This window comes from Littorina saxatilis, linkage group LG8 (genome assembly GCF_037325665.1).
Source record: "Littorina saxatilis isolate snail1 linkage group LG8, US_GU_Lsax_2.0, whole genome shotgun sequence".
NCBI classification, from domain to species: domain Eukaryota; kingdom Metazoa; phylum Mollusca; class Gastropoda; order Littorinimorpha; family Littorinidae; genus Littorina; species Littorina saxatilis.
In genome coordinates this window covers 54,589,543-54,595,600 of record NC_090252.1, presented here as the reverse complement: position 1 = coordinate 54,595,600, position 6,058 = coordinate 54,589,543, and positions in this window count along the sequence as shown.

Below are 6,058 nucleotides of genomic sequence, written 5' to 3'. Positions count from 1 at the left end.
TTGCAACAACAGTTTAAAGCTCATACGTTTGTTTGGGGGAAATCCTAATAAACACGAAAAGTAATTGCTTATGTGACTTACCTTTCTTCCTAAATTATGTAATATATGAATCATACACAACAGGGTAACGGGTATATATATACTGACGTCCAAAAGAAACGCGAAAAATAGTATTTATTTTACAAATATTTTTTTTTTCTGGATTAAGGTGTATTGTGAATTTTATCGCATCAGCGCACTTGCAATCCACGTAAAGCCCGAGTTAGCTGAGACATTTTTCTTGTACAGTTCAGCTGGGGGCTGGGGACACGCCGGAAGCCGTGGCTGCGACTTTCCAATGTCACATATTCACCATTTATCGTCTCTTGCAGCGGTTTGTGATAACTGGCTCTACTGCTGATGCCGAGCGAAGCGGCAGACCCCGAGTGACGACGCCAAAGCAAGATTGGCACATTTTCCGCAGCCATGTTGCACATCCCTTCAAAACAGCTGCAGAAACAGCCAGACCTGTTATAGGGACACACCAGGCACCCATGTCTAGGCAAACGGCCAGCCGGCGACTGCGCTTCAGGGGGGTGAGGAACTGCCGTCCAGCCAGGGGACCCGTCCTCACCGTGCGCCATAGACAGGCACGCCTGCATTGGGCGCAAGGCCACCTCAATGGGAACAATGTTCGCTGGCAGAACGTGCTTTTCAGCGATGAAAGCCGTTTCTGCATTGACCATGCCGACGGGCGTGTTCGGGTATGGAGAAGAAGTAGTTACCGCTATGCTGACAACTGTGTCGTGGAGAACAACGCCTAGGCCAGCCCAGCCTCATGTTGTGGGGCGCCATCGGCCACAACCAGGTGCTAGGTCCCGTCATCTTCCAAGGCCTGGGTCCTGGACCCGGCGACGGCGTAACAGCGCAGCGCTATATGGACCAGGTGCTGCACCCTCATGTGCTGCCCTTATTTCAAGCCCATGAAAACTAGGTTTTCCAGCACGACAACGCGCGCCCCCACACCGCCAGGGCCACTCAGGATCCCCTGCACCGCTCAGGCATCCAGGTGATGCCTTTGGCCAGTGTTATCCCCTGACATGAACCCTATTGAGCAATTTTGGGACTTGCTCCAGACACAGCTCAACAGGGTGGTCCCGAGGCCCACAACTGTCGCTGATCTTGATCGGGCCGTCCAGCAGGCCTGGACCAACATTCCCAGGCAAGCCAGCAACACGTTGGTCAGCTCAATGCACCGCCGATGCCAGGCCGTCATCGATGCGAATGGGGGCCACACACGCTATTGACTGTTTTGTTAAGCGCTAAAAACGCAGGTTTCATGGTATTAGGCCATTTTGATAGTCTCAGATTTGCTTAGTCTTTTAAATCCATATCTGTGAGAATCTGCTGTATTTGTTGTATTAACATGCAAACTAGTTGTTGTTTAAATACTTTTTTGAAAATAAAAGTTGAAATTTTTTATAATGTGTTTATTTATGTGCGTGTGAATGGTGGCGATCGTCAAAATACGGACGGATGAATTTACTTTTGCCACAGCATCACTAAACAAAGAACTAAATTCCAACACACACATGCACACGTATCAATGCTGTGGTGGTTGAGAGTGCCAGAACACATTGAAATGATTGTTTTTCAACAACAATCGATATCCATAACACAAATTCTAACTTATACTAGCTCCGCAAAAAAAATGTATGGGGATTCGGATCTGTCCGTCCGCATAGCGATATCAAGAGCATCGAAACTAATTGTGATTTCACAGGACAAAAACACAAGTTTACCTAATTTTGTATACTGTAAATACAAGTTTGTGCACCCTTGAAGTGAGTTATAATGTTGCCGAGGTCAATTTGCCCTTGATCAAGGCACGGTGACCCGAGTTTCAAAGTTGCGATCCTGTCCGTCTAAACAATGTAACGATCGCCACATTTTTCTTTTCATTCAAAAACTAACCGTTTGGGGAGGAAGTGACCTCACGTTGTTTTACGTTGACGCTCGCGCTCGACAGAAAAAGACCGCAACAGTTTTTCAGTTAAAAAAATCGCAAAGTAATTACATTTTCTGAGGTTTTCTAGTGTCCGTCTAGTAACAATCGCCACTCTAGCGATCGCCACTGAGTGTTAAAGTCACATTTAACTCCATTTTCGACTGTTTTAAGAAACTATTTTGACGCTCAATCGTCACGTTTCAGTGTCGAAACACGTACTGTGCATTTGCAATCAGCCGGTGTGTCCAAACTGAAATGCGAGTGATGCCTCGATTTGTGGCGATCGCTCACGTGGTTGACGGACAGAAATACCTTCTTAGGGGGTAGGGGAACAGTTACTCCTCCATACAATAATGGTGTTTACAAATGATTGCAAACTTGTCTCTTTATAAACTGTTCAGACATGTCTTCTCTTCAATAATTTTCAGTTTTGCTCGGTTTGTTAATCAGGAGCACCCTGCAGTAAATGTTTCATCTGTGACAATGCTCGAAATGTTGACGTAATTCCAATGCCCATATCCTTCTCTTGTTACCTCATCTAGCCAAAACCATTGAAGATAGAAAGACATTTATTGAACAAACTAGATGCACAACACCAGTCTTAACACGTTTTGGTCTTACATGTATATGAAAATATTGATGGCCATGGAATGGTTTGAAAAAAAAGACGGTTTTTTCCTTCAAAACGGTCTAGGTCTGCCGGAAGTCGTATTTTTTCAAACCATTCATTTGAGAATCAATATTTTGATGTACATACAAGAACAAAACTTGTTAAGAATGATGTGGGGCATATTTTTTGTTCAATAAATGTCTTTCTATCTTCAACGGTTTTGGCTATATGAGCTATATGCATGCATAGGATGACCGTATTGCTTTTTTTGCGTTTTCAGGGTATGCCGCTTTGCGCCTGGTTTTTAGATATAAATAAGGACCAGGACTATACAAAAAATTACTGTTTTTAGTTGTAACAAACTCACTTTGTTGGAAAAACATGTCCTTTGAATTGTGTGCCAACATTTATTTTGTAGAATTTGAGTGTGTAAATAGTAAATTGCTGAACACAATACTGTGAAACCTGCCATCGTCTCCGCAACCTTACTGTGTTATGGACCATAAGTCAGTGTGCTACTCTACCAAAACTTTGACATTAATAATGACATTTTAATTTGTGTACGATTTTTGTTTTTATTGTAGAACGCGTAAAATCACCAGCTCTATTGCAAGAACCATTGATCTATGCGGATATGTTTTTGTCTATTTTAAGATACATTTCATGTTTTGCGGTAACATGTCTGTTTTGGGGTACAAAAAATATGTATTCCTCCCTCTGCTTCTTTACCTCTGTAAACTTGTAGAGCTAGTTATTTTTCGATAAACACCCAGCAACCAAACAAATAACGACCCAGCAACAGCCTGAATCCTCGATAGCGCAATGGGTTGAGAAGCTGTTCTGCGTCGGTACTACTTTTGCGACTGAAAAGTTCCGAACGCTCTAAAGTACGAAGTATACATCTCTGGAGCAAACAATACAAACATACCGCATTTAAATTAACAACTACAGGCTTGAACACATGAATCTCCATATAAAATCCATGAGTTTGGTTGTTTTCTGAATCTAGGTCTGCTGTGCACAAACGTTCATCACAAGCAAATTCCCAAGGCAAGTAACTCTCATACTTTGTCTAGGGACAAGAGTGGTTCCCCTTTCAAATTTCTTTTCACTCAGTTTCTTCGACAACAGATTGCAATCCGACGGTCAGTTTTCAACAATATTTCATTTAATAAACAGGTCACACGCAACGAAATGCATACATCTCATCAATTTAAACAACAAAAAGCGGTTTCATACACTATTTTCCCCAGAAAACTGAACTTCATACAGTTTTTAACGTTGGAACACGGGTGCAAAAGTTCGTCTGCTGGTCCCATTTGACGAAAGAACACTATCCTAAGCGATACCAAAACATAATATACAGAACGCACAATATTTGCCTTTGCCGCCACAGCAGAATAACAGCATATCTGTGTACTTGATTTTTAGTCCAAAATAGGAAAACTGACAAGAAGTGTTAACAGAATGGAATGATTTGCACGGAACTATACAACCGTGCATTAATCGATCGCCTGCGCAGGTTGACTGGATAAGTGAATAGGATTCGATCAAACTTTCGCAAAAAACTCCTCTTTTCTTTGAATAACTGAAGAAAGGAGGAATAAAGAGGTTACACACCTCGTCTCAGTGATTATAAAAAATAATGGTCTCAGTTCGCGGTCATGAAAAAGCTCGCTAAAGCTCGCATTTTTCATGATCCGCTAACTTCGACCATTTTTTTTAATAATCACTGAGACTCGGCATGTAACCTCTACATATAGCTATTCTGATGGACACGTGGGGGAATTCGGGGGCTTTGATTGGATGGTCTCACACATCCCTTTTTCGATCATCAAAGCATAATGCTACGGAATTCGGCCATTTTTGCCAATATCCAAAAGCATATTGACAATAACAAAGACGCATGGTTTCTTCTACGTGTATAAAGTACACGCATACCTCGCCAGGTTCGTTTATTAGCGCGGGGAGCCTGTCCAGAATTATGCTTAGACCCAAAGAAAATGAATCAAAAAGTTTTTTTTTGTTGCAACACATTTAGATAGCCTGTCTCAACATTCAGCAAGAGTTATACGGTTGGCAGCCTCTGCATAACTTTTGTTATGACGAATTGATTACGTCACATATAAAAACCCTTGTTTTCGTCAATGACGTTGCAAAATTCCCCTCTACAGCCCTTCATTTTAAAGTTATTAGCCTACCGTCATCTATAATGCACAATTCATTAGGCCGGTGGACGGACACGGGTATGAGCAGACAAAGAAACGGTATCCATGTCCCACCCCCGTGTCACCACAGAAACAAGTAAAAGACCTTGGTCATTCTGCCATTAGTACAGTTAGATGATTACACCTTAATATGCGCACATCTCGGTAGTGCAATTTTGTTGCTGCAAACTTTCCCTGGGAGGAAGCGACACGAATTTCCAAGCAATTGAATAATAAAATAATGAAAATGAAATGAACAAGGCGTTGTTCACGTACGGATAATACAATAAATACGATTTTTTGAAAACGACAATACCTCGTCCACAGCATGCGAGTGTACACTGAGATCACTAGTCTAGTGATCTACCACCTGAGCTATCGACCCCCCACCCCCTCAACAAAACCGTTATCCACAAACCCATCGCGCGCGCGAAAGCCAGAGTCTGACGCCAATTTTCAGAGCAGTGAGAGTCCACTAGACTTACTTTAAAGGGAGCGAGGGTCAGTCTAATGAATCATCATGAACCACTGAGTAGGGAGGGACGTAACTTCTCCGCTCCTGTCATAAGGCTCATGATAATTACAATTAAACTTCACCTTCCTACTGTAAGCCTGGTTTATTTTTATAATTATCATTCACCTAATGACTGAGTCGCTACGGAGTCACGTGAGACTTCAGAGCTCAGTCTAGTGGTCACGAACCAACATTCATTCAAATAAAACCAAAGGTAAACCACAACATGTATTCATCAAAAATCGGTTTAACACCATTTGACCAAAGTTTGACTCAGGAACAGTTATCCTGAAGAATTTGGCAAACCCTTTTTCATTTTACCAACTGCCTGCTTTTAGGATTGTTTTTAGAGGTGGCGTCAGTCTCTGGCTTTCGAGCGCGCGATACACAGTAACATATAATAATAATAAAGTGTATTTATATTGCGCCTATCCCTTACAAAAAACAAAAATATTTGGCTCTAAGCGCATTACAACATGTGAAGGACTTGGTACAATCAAGTCTGACAAGTACAACAGCACAATATACAGTCGGTCTCTTAGGTAAAAGCAGCTTCGACAGTTAAACACTTCTACTAAAAGATCCTCTAACAATTTACAAACATAGTTAAAGAACATCGAGTTAATAGGAATTAAAAAAAAAAAGGTTCTTATAATAAAACTATCTAGCGAACGACGAAGAAGAAGAAGAATAAAACTATCAATGTCAATGTATAACAAGTCATTCAACGTAAATGGCCA